Genomic DNA, 12071 nt, shown 5'->3' on the forward strand with positions numbered 1-12071 from the left:
AGAGCTGAATTCAGCTTTTTAAAAATGTCTTTAGGGTCAGTGTTTTGCAAGGTTTTTTTTTTACCCACTACCTACAGTAAATTAGATAGATGATAGAAAGAAAGAAAGAGAGAGGGAGGGAGGGAAGGAGGGAGGGAGGGAGGGAAAGAGAGAAAGGAAAGAGAAAAGAAAGAGGAAGGAAGGAAGGAAAGAAGGAAGGAAAGAATGAAGGAAGGAAGGACGGAAAGAGAGAGAAAGAAAGAAAAAGAAAGAGAAAAAGAAAAGAAAGAAAAAGAAAAGAAAGAAAGGAAATGTACGCTGGTTCAAGGGAAACAAAAAGTGTATGAAACACCTGCTTTTCCCACGCATCTGATGCATTCTGATGTTTTCTGGTCCTGTGGCTCCTGCCTCTCCGGAGGTAATAACATCAGTGTTTGGCTGAGGGGAGAGCCCCTTTCCTCTGTTTCTCCAGCAGGTGGATCTTCACCCCCTTCACTGCTCCTCTCAATTCTTCCAGCCTCAGGAACACAAAATTTAGAAAGATTTACTAACTCCTTTGGCTTTTTGTTTTGCTCTGTTTTATTTTTTGCCAAGGCACCTCCCCTGAGGCGATGACAGGGTGGTGCGCTCCCTGTTTGAATAAAGGGTGGGGTGGGGAGAAGAAGGGTGGATCTCTTTAAAGCTCAGAGTTACTGGCAACCTTGAGTGTCTCCTTGACTGGATTGTGAGCTTTCAAGGAAAGGACTAGCTAGTTCATACTCAGATGACAATCAGAGATCTCTAATATGGTCCTGGCCTTTATTAAAGGAAAATTTTGCCAAAAAAGAGTCAAATTATGGCTCTTATACAGATATCAAATGAGCAGGTGTTAAAGATTTTATTAACTCTGCCCCGGCTGATGTGGCTCAGTGGCCTGAGCACCAGCCTGAGGACTGAGTTCACCAGTTCAGTTCCCAGTCAGGGCACGTGCCTGGGTTGCGGGCCATGTCCCCAGCTGAGAGCGTGTAAGAGGCAACCGATGTGTCTCTCACACATTGTCGTTTCTCCCTCTTTCTCCCTCCCTTCCTGTCTGAAATAAATGCATTTAAAAAAAAACATTCTATCAAACTTAAATACATTTAAAAAAAGATTTTATTAACTCTTCCTGAAGGAACCAGGCAGATGTTATAACCCATTCAAAAAGAACCCAAAGAACATATCACCGACCAGGAATATTTAAATGAAGTCCAAAAGGAGGCAAGACCTAGCTTCTTTCTCAGTAGGGAAGAGAAGTCAAGATGTGTAGAAACAAGAGTTATTTTGTTTTGCTCTCAGTTATCTACAGGACAGAGATATGAAGTAACTTCCTTAGCACCAGAATTTGATAACCCTGCAGGGTGTGCTCTAGACGAGACTAGGCAGAGCATTCCGTCAAAGCACAACATCCCTCCACCCTGTACTAACAGTAGTTCAATATTACATGGGAGTTATAAAACAATGCGTCTGTGGTGCCCATTGCTGCCTAGAAGGGGACCACTCTGTCAGTGGGTGTGAGAGGACAGCCAGTTCCAGCTCCGGCAAAACTTGGAACTGCAAGGCAGGTATGAAGAGGGCCAACCCAGTTTGAGAACCATGTGGCAGCAGGGGGCAGCAAAGCTCTATCCATCCCTAACAGATGCAGCCCTCAGAAAAAAGTGTGTAAACCAGGGTTAACGTGGAGTTCTCAGTTGTTTGAATCCATAAACCTTCCTGAGCTTGTATGCAAAAAGTTGTACTTTGTGCATTTTGAGGAAGAGCTGCTTCTTCTTCTTCCTTCTTCCTTCTCCTTCTTTTCTTCTTCTTCTTCTTCTTCTTCTTCTTCTTCTTCTTCTTCTTCTTCTTCTTCTTCTTCTTCTTTCTTCTTCTTCTTCCTTCCTTTTTTTTTTTTTTCCTTTAAGCCTGATGAAAGCCTTAAGACACTTTCCCCAGATACTGGAAATTCCATGCCCCAATTGTCAGTCACAAGCTGGTTGCCAAATTAACTTCAAATTGGAAACACCCAGGAAATTATTAGGTCAACCCATACACAATAGTCATTTTTGTAGCATCAGAAATAATTGAATATCAGCAATTTCAATCCATAGATACACAGAGTCCTGAGCGTCCCCTCTATCCTATCCCTGTTCTCACTCAGCCAGTCAGTGGGTGAGCATATGAGATCAACTGCCATCGCCAAACTGAAGTTTAGGAAAATGGACTGTTGGGCTGTAGTCCATACCAAGGCATCAACATTTAACCCCCTTCACCTCTGACCAGGCCGAGCAGTAAGAACCAAGTCCACCAGGACGATAACAACCAGGCAGTTCACTGCAAGGCTTTCCCAAGGTGTCTGGTCTGAAGACGCAGCCTCAGGATGTCCTGGGCTGCCTATTGAAATGAGCATCATTAGGCCTCAGGCCAAACACCTGGAGTTGGACTCCCTGAGGGGTAGGCTGGGGGATCTGAATCCTAAATGGGCATCCCAGGTGACTCTTCTGCAAAAGAGTGTAAGTAATCACAGGACTGAAGCTGTACTACTTCATTCAGGCACTTCATGAGACGGCAGGGTTCTTTGGAAAAGACAATAATGCTGGGAAAAGAGAAGGCAGCAGGAAAAGAGGAAGACCAGCTAGGAAAGGAACGGACTCCATTACAGAAGCCGTGGGCATGAGTCTACGGGAGCCAAGCAGGGCTGTGGAGGACAGGACACTGTGGATGTTATGCAGAGTCACCAAGAGTTAGAAGTCACCCAACAGCAGGTAACAACACACAGTCACAGAAGGGATGAGAAAGTACCATCTGAAGTCTGTCAACTAAGGCTCATTGTTAAAATGGTAAAGTCATGGCTCTCGTTCAAAGAGAGAACAGGCATGAGTTTTATTCAGCTCATTAATTTATAAATGGAACCATTAGACGGTAAAGCTGATTCCAAGAGCATGTAAGGAAAAAGAGTTTACGTAGTCCACCAGGAAAAGCATTTTCAAAACAAGAAAGAACATTAGAATAAGATTGCTAGGTTACAGAAGAAACTGGTTGATGTCCTGCAGGCTAATAAAATTATAACCTTTGGGGTTATCTTTCCTACCAGACAGAAAAATACAAATTAACATGTAACCTCACAGTATGTGAGCTATTACCAAATAATAGAAAGCAAAATCAAACACAGATACATTCTCCTGGGAAATTAAGTAATCCTTCAACATGCAGCCTAACTTTTTGCCTTATTTCCAAGTTTTAAATAATTCTTTTTTGCAGTGAGTGAAAGCTGAGCATGGAATGTGTTTACACCTCTGACTTAGAACATTCAGGCTGGAGCAGATATATTCAAAACCAAGAACCAATTAATTCAGAGGGAGGAGAAAACTGACTGAAATTCAGAATTCATGTGTAGCCTCCTTGGATTTATTTTTGACACTAGCTACAATCACTTCTTCCTGCTTTTTAAATAAGTAATCTATCATCTCCGTAGATATTTGGCTCACAAACTAGTCATTCCCTGATAATTTCTCTTTGAAGTTTATCTAAACATTTGCTAAGATTTTCAGCTTTGTTCTTTTGTTTTTAATCTAAAAATTCAGGCACTTTCATTGTTTAAACATCAGAAATATCCTCTGATTTTGATGAAACAATTGTCCACATGGGGAAATTAAACTTTATCATCAAGAAATTTATATTTAAATAGAAAAACCAACCTCAATATTTTTTCATATCTCATTTTGTTTTTAGAGAGGTATTTTAGGAATAAATAGCACAGCTGTGAATAAAAAACCTAAGTTCAGCAACTTCATTTCATTTCAATTTCTTCTACTAATTTAAAATAAAATTAAAGTTCAGCAATTTTTGTACAGTCATCTTTCAGTGTTATTTCTAGGTGAGATTACAGATACTTCCTTCCTCTTTATGCTTTTATGTGTTTTTCCTTTTTTAAAACCATGAACATGTCTTTTTTACTAAATAACTTAATTTTTAAAAGCTCACTTTGTTGATCAAATTTACCAACTTTAAGCTATTGATAACAGCATCTATCATTTATTAGCTCTTTACATCTTGAAAAGTAATTTTTAAATAACTTTGAGATATGTTTTACATGATAAAATCCACCAATATCAAGATATTTGTACACCCATATTCATAGCAATATTATTCATGACAGCCAAAAAGTGGAAACAACACAACTATCCATCAGTGGATAAATGGATGAACAAAAGGTGATAGATAACTAGAGTGGAATATTATTCAGCCTTAAAAAAGAGGAAATTTTAGGACAGAATCAAGATGGTGGAGGAATGAGTGAAAGTCACACTGACCTCCTCCAAGGACCAACCTGCAATTACAACTAAATTGTGGAGAAACCACCTGGAACAAACAACTGAACAATAGCCGGAGAGGAGCCTTATAATCTCGGACAGACAGAAGAATCAGCTTTAGCACAACCTAACTGGTAAGGAGTGCGGTAGAGACTCAGGAAGGCCGCTGGGATGCCCACGGGCAACAGCACCAAATGAATATGGAAATGGCAGTTGGATCCCCCTGAGAAGAGTGGGGTCTAAACCAAAAGTGGGGCTCTCCAGCCTGCAGCACCAGAGCTCAAAAAGTACACAGAAAACAGCCAGCTGCGAAAAGTGGCAGGGTTGCTTTCTGCCAGAGACAGGTGGCTGGAGACACAAGTAGCCCTTTAGGGGCCAACGTATAAATTTTTATTTGCAGCCACTTACCCTGGTTTCCGGCAAAGGCAGGGACAGAGTGGGCTGGAGACGCCAGAGGAGAGACTGGGATGGAAGCTTTAGGGGGAGAACAGAGAGAGTGGCCAGTGGGGTCCTGGTGCTGACTTGTTCCCCATGCAGCAGCAGCCATCTTGCTCAGGCAGAGACCACTCCCCTGAGAGGGAGCTGCGTCAGAGGACCCAATAACCCCGCCCCTAGGAGGGATGCTGCCCCACCCTGTGGTGCCTCTAAGCCAGCCTGCTGAGTGCAGAGTGACTAGATTAACAACTAAAGGAGACAGCCACAGACAGTAGATTCCTGAAAGTCCCGAACAGACTGCCTAGGGTCAGACAGGGTCAACATCTGACATCATCAGAGGCAGATCCACAAAGAAAAAACAGCAGTCTCCTACCATAGACATTCATACCACAAAGTCAGGAAATCAAGACAGATCAATTTAAGAAGCAGAAGCAAAAAAGAAGAGTCCTGCAAATAATGGGAAGAAAAAGAAACACCCCCCAGCTGAAGAGAAAGGAGGAATCCCCAGAAAGAGAACTAAATGGAATATAGGCAAATAAACTATTAGATATTGAATTCCAAACAATGGTTCTAAGGAAGCTCGATGAGCTCAGTGAGCTCAGAGAGAATTACAAAAAACTACAAGGAAACTATGAGGAACTTACTGCAAACTATATCAGCTTAAAAAAGGACATAGAAACTATCAATAAGAGACAAGAGGAAATGAAGAATACCATTTCTGAATTGAAGAACACAGTAGAAGGAATCAAAAGCAGGCTAGATGAAGCAGAGGATCGAATCAGTGAGCTGGAGGATAAGGTAGAAAAAAGCTCTCAGAAAGAGCAAGAAAATGAAAAGACTCAAAAAGAATGAAGAGGCATTTAGGGAAATGCAGGACAACCTGAAACATAATAATATCTGTATAATAGGGATACCGGAAGGAGAAGACGAGGAACAAAGGATAGAGAACCTGTCTGAAAAAGTAATGATGGAAAACTTCCCTCATTGGAGGAGAGAAAAAGTCACCCAAGTCCAGGAAGCACAGAGGGTCCCATTCAAGAGGAACCCAGTGAGGCCCACTCCAAGACACATCATCATTAAAATGGCAAATATCAAAGACAAACAGAGAATCCTAAAGGCAGCAAGGGAGAAAGAGGAAGTAACATATTAGGGATCTCCAGTACAACTAGTAGCTGACTTCTCACAGAAACACTGCAAGCCAGAAGGGAATGGCAAGAAATATTCCAAGTCATGAAAAGTAAAGGCCTGCAACCAAGACTGCTCTACCCAGCAAGGCTCTCAGTTCAAATGGAAGGCGAAATAAGGGGTTTCCCTGACCAAAGAAGGCTAAAAGAATACACCTCCACCAAACCAGCATTGCAAGATATGCTAAAGGGACTGCTTTAAGAAGATGAAGAAAAAGAGTCTATAAATACCCAGTTCCTTTCACAGTCGCCAATACTTGATATTACCAATAGTTTTACTACTTATTAATCTGATTGTGACAATGATGTGTTATTTTAACTGTTACTTTATTAGTTGCTTTTGTGTATTTCTTGCCTATTCCTATTATTTTTTAAAAGCTTTAAATGACTTTTTGGTATTCTTTATCCATTTTTTCATTAAATGTTATAGAATTTTTGCCCCCCCTCAAAAAAAACTGTTAACCCTTTTTTGGATGTGTTGCAAATACTTTCCTATTCTATTACTTTTCCTTTAACTTTTTTTATATGTATATTACTATATAGTCTTAAACATTTAATATAGCATATTTTCAATATTTTACTTTATAGCTTCTGGATTTGAATATGTTACTTCAGGGTAAGAAAAATATTATTTTGAATTTTCTCCTAAAATTCCTTAGATTTTACATATTGATTTTTAACTCACCTGAATATTTTTTATATAATGTGTGAAATAGGGCTCTATATTTGTTTTATTTCAAGTAATAGTGGTCCATGCACCTTATTTGTTGAATAAGCCTTATTTTCCCCCATTGATTTGAAATACCAATTTGATCATATATTACATTGTTTGACAGATATATATGTTTGTTTCTAGAATGCACATTTTATTTCATTGATCTACTTGGTTATTTCTGTGCTGGTGTCATCTGGTCTTAATTGCTGACACTTTATAATGGATTTAAATTTTTTAATACTTTATCATGGATCTTGACATTTAAAAAATAAATAAATAAAATCAATCTGCATTTAAGAAAAGAGAAAGAAGGAACTCCTACCTTTTGCGACATCATGGATGGAACTGGAGAATAGTATGCTAAGTGAAATAAGCTAGTCAGTGAAAGACAAATACCATATGATCTCATCTATAAACGGAATCTATTCAACAAAATAAACTAATGAACAAAATACACCACAGGCAAGGAAACTTGGAGCAGACTGAAAGTGACCAGAGGGGATGAGGAAGGAGGACAATGGTGGAAAGAAGGAGAAGGGACTAAACAAAGAACATGTATGAATGACCCATGGACATGGACAGCAGAGTGGGAATTGACTGTGGGAGCAGGGGGTGGGGGTGGGATGGGTGGAGGAGGGTAAAGCGGGGAAAACTGAGACAACTGTAATAGAATAAATATGATTTAAAAATAAAATTTTAGAAAAAGGAAGAAAAAAAGAAAATTTTGACACATGCTATAACATAGATGAACTTTGAAGATCTAATTCTAAGCAAAATAAGCCAGGCACAAAAGGACAAATATTGTATGATTTCAGTTACATGAGGTATGTAGAATAGTCAAAACTACAGAAATAGACAATAGAATGGCAATTGCCAGGGGCTGGGCGAGGGGACATGGGGGTTGTCCAGCGGGGACAGAGCTTCAGCTGGGATGGGTGTTGGCGACGGGTGCGCAGGTGTGTGAATGCGATGTGCTTAATGCTGCTGAACTATACACCTGAAAGTGATTAAAATGACTAATTTTATGTGTTTTGTACCACAGTAAAAAAAAAAAATGTGAATTTAGGCATATGGTTCAAAGACTTTTAGTAACTTTACAAGTTACTAAATCATACATCAGTTTTACAACATTCCCATCCCAGCAATAAGAATCCTGATGCCCCTTTACAGATATTCTCTATTCTTACACCCCACTCCCCGCCCCACCAAGCAACCACTCATCTGTCTTCTGTCTTGATAAATTTGCCTTTGCTGGACACTTCATATGAATGGGATTCTACACGCAGTCTCCTGTGTCTGGCTTCCTTCACTCAGCATAACGTTCTGAAGCCTGTGCATGATGGAGTACATACCATAAGCTGTTCCTTTTTTATTGCCAAATAGAACTTCGTTGTGTGAACATACCTCGTTTTGTCTCCCCATTCATCCATTGACAGGTGTTCAGGTTGTTTCCATTTGGGGGCTATTACACATAATGTTGCTATCAACACTCGTGATTGTGCTACCCAGAAACATCCTAAATTAACCTGTATGTATGCAAATGCATACACATGTATGTAAGTGTGTGTATGTATGTATATCTTTTTTTCTCTGCAAAATAGGTATACTTAACTATATTTTGCAGAAGAAGGAAAAAGAGGTCCAATAACTTTTCAAAGGCCACCCAGTCATTGGACGTGGAAAAGGGTCTGAGTGACCACAGTGCCAACAGAAGGACAGAGGAGAAAAATTAAATTAGAAATCGCATCCCCTGGTTTCTCTGGGGAGTTTGGCCGATTGACTGAATCAGGGACAGACGCATAATTCTGGAATCAGATCAGATTCTCGAGAACCTGGACTAAGAAATTCAAAGAAATCAAGCTTCAATAGTCCATGAACTGGAAGATCTCTCTGCCTCTGGGGATCGCTGGTATGGAAGAGCAGAGCATTTACAGGGGTGTGCGTGCGTGCGTGTGACGCACGTGCCCGCGTAAGGGAGTCAGACAGACCGTCTAGTTCTTGAAGGGTTTCCCAGCTGGAGTTCTTGGAGTCCCCACAGCGTGTGCTCCCCTGTGCCCTCAGGGGTCCTCTCCAACCCGGGCTGTGGTGCTGAGAAAGCAGCGCAGAGGTCAGACAGAACCAGGTTTGCATCTCGTCTATTATTTTCTTGTGGGGTGACCTTAGGTGAATGGCTCAGTCTCTCAGAGCTTCAATTCCCTCATCTACTGGGGGATAATAACATTTACTTCATAAAGTTGATCAGAGGGTCACACAGCACAATGAATGTGACACTTAGGGTGGTGTTTGGCATATAATTGATGACCAATAGATGATCATGTATGTATTGTCGTATAAATCTTTCATGTGAAACAAGCTTTATCATTATGAAATTTGCATGACTCTAAATTAACAATGCCAAATTTATTTTGCTAGCATTCACATGGTATATATCTTTTCCCATCTTTTTTATTTTCAATGTCTGTGTCCCAACATTTAAAGTGTCTTTTACAAACATATTATTATTTTTTAATCTACCATCTTTGTCTTTTCATTGTAATGTTCAGTCCATTTACATTGAATGTAATCACAGATATAGTTGTGTTTTAGTCTACCATCTTTCTCTTGAGCGTGACTTTGACTCCTACAGTGTGGCCTTTCTGGGGTCTTAACCAAAAGCCCAGGATGTAGACCAAAACCCCTCTGGCTCAGTAGGACTTGAACTCTGCCTCCTCAACTGCTGAAATCTGTTCACCTCTTTAGCTTCCCAGCTGCTGTTTCCTGCTGGGTTTCCTCACGTTCTCACTGCATGCTCAGTTTAGGAGTCAGCCAACAACTTGAAGAGTAGCTTTCTCATTAAGTCCTCTCCATCACTCTGCCTTCAGGTCCCAGCTACCCTGGCAGGCTTAAATTCTGATCTGAGCCCAACAAGACTGCTGCTTCTGCGATCACCATTCTTCCCACCAACCACCCCCACCAGTAACTTGGCAAAATGCCCTCAGGAAAAGCCAGGATGAATGTGATGATTGCCAAATACATTTCCCTTCTCTTAGGGATCATAGCCTCTCAGATCCCGCCTGCACTGGGCGCTCTCCAATTCCTTCAAACAGTTGCTTTACGTATTTTGTCCAGCTTTTATAAGTATTTTGGCAGGAAGATTAATCTGAGACAAACCATTCCTCTACGGCCAGAACCAGAAGCCTTATGCTATTTCCATTTATTGAGCCTGTCTTCAAACTACCTTAGAATGGGCAGCAAAAGTTTCTGTTGACAGGCAATAGACTTGATCCTAGATCAGTCTACAGAGAATGGAATGATCTCATAAGATGGATCCCAGACAAAACTCTCTGAGATGTTTCACTGATATAAAACAGAAGTTTAGGTATTTCTTTAAAATTACATGGTCCTGAGACTATGAAAGAATTCAGGAGGCTATTAAGATTCAAGGTATTTACATTACTTGGGATTCTTCTCAAAGTTCGTTAAACGTAGGACAAAAGGCCAAGGCAATTAAGAACCAATGTAATGAGTGACTTGGTGAGAAAGGCATGCTTCTGAGGGTGGAGTGAAGAAGTAGACACCCATGTCAGACAACTACCAGCAAGAGCACTTTTTTAGGTTATGAAATCATTGACTAGGCCATCATAAATATCATCCAGGTGCTGTTGGGGACAAAAACCGAGTTCACTTCACCAGTAATCTCATGAATTACCAAAATTACTTGAAATATTAGTTTCCTTAGATGAGTGGGGGTAAGAATAACCACTCTGAATTATCAGCAGCTCTGGGTCTCACATCCAAAGGAAATTACTTGGTCATGAGTAACCTCAGTTAACAGGGATGGTTATTGCCGTGTTTAGGAGTGTGCCCTTTTCACTCTCATTGTCAACCCCTGTTTATCAGTCAGGGTCAATTCAGGGATCAAAAGCCTCATCCATCATTTTAACAGAGAGCATTTAATACCAACAATTACAGGTCAGATTTTGGACAAATGAGATGGCAAAGAGTGGACACAGTGGAGTCCTGGAAGTGGTAACCGCAGGGAGCAACTGCCAACCTTAGAGGTGGGGAAACAAAAGGGAGAGTTGAGGGGGTGACTGACGTTCGAAGGGCTGGAGGACTGGCCGAGAGCTGGCATTCAGGCTTCTGAGGGGCCAGGCCAGCCGCTGCTCTCTCTCCGAGGGGAGATGTTGAGGCTGCTTCTGGGACTGTGAAAAACTGCAAACAGAACTACCTGTTGCTGCTGGACCCAATTTTCCCAGCCAGGCGATGCTGAGAGATGGGTCTCTTCTCACTCCACCAGCTTCCCTCTAGCACGCCCCCCACTGGCAGAGCTAACAGGGACCAGCTAACAAAGCGGAAATGTGGTGTGCAGCATCTGAGCCTAGCATCCGAAAATATGGAAAAAGCTTAACCACCAGCACACCAGAGATGAGGCTTAAGTGTAGAAAGACTTAAGAGAAACAAAACTATAGAACTGATATTTTTAAATGAGCTAGGAATCTGTGCATAGTTGATGTTTTAGATACACGTGATATTTAAGACAATAAGTCCTGTTAGAGTGAAAGTTGTAGAACTCCACCTTCAAATGTATAGCTAAGTAATTAATTTAGACTTGTGGTTTTGTTTATGGTGACATCTAAGTTTAAGTAGAGTATTAGAATGTTTAAAGTTTTCCTTATTTGTATGTAAGTTTAATGCATTACTTCCTGTAAGAATTTAGGATTTGGAAAGATTTTGCATGCTGTCAGAAAAACTGAAATACTTAAAAAATAAATCAGTATATTCACTTTGTCAATGCATTTAAAAGTGTTTTGAAGTGCTAAGCTAAGCTTGTAAATAGGACCAGGCACTAGTCGAAGCCTCCACCAATATTATTGCTAAAATCAGCTAGACTTCTGAAATAATAAATTTGTAAGCTGAACTTAAAAAAGTTTTTTTTTAATTTGTATCTTAAATAGTAATTCTAAAGATAGGATTATTAATTGTATTATTTGTTAAGTGATTATTTAACATATTAAAATATTCTGTTTTAGAGCCAAATTTCAAGTTACTGATTTTAAAGGGAAAAAAACACTGACACCTTTTCCACATAAGACGTCTGCCGTCTAAGACACGGAGTCCTCCCACCCCACTCCCTGCCCATGTGGTTTTCTAGAAGTGTCTGGAGAAAAACAAGAGAGGCAGCTTGGCTCCTCTCCTACACCAGCGCACCTTAGAGCCCTGGTCTAATCTGCTCTGTGTCCTCACTCTACATCAAGCCAGGATACCTCACGGAATAGAGAGGATGACCGCCGGACGCGGGTGGAAGAACCTGGGGTTGAGTCCCAGCTCCATCGCCTCAAGGACCCATGCCTCATGGGGGTGATACCTGCCTTGCATGACTGCTGTGAGGACCGTCCCCATAGTGCTCGGCACACGGTAGCAGTGGTGTGTGAGTCTCCTTTGTGCTGGACCCTGAGTGAAGGGGGGGCTAGG

Source organism: Pteronotus mesoamericanus, unplaced genomic scaffold (assembly GCF_021234165.1).
Source record: "Pteronotus mesoamericanus isolate MK-2021 breed Mesoamerican mustached bat unplaced genomic scaffold, CSHL_Meso_final contig_90, whole genome shotgun sequence".
Lineage (NCBI taxonomy): Eukaryota > Metazoa > Chordata > Mammalia > Chiroptera > Mormoopidae > Pteronotus > Pteronotus mesoamericanus.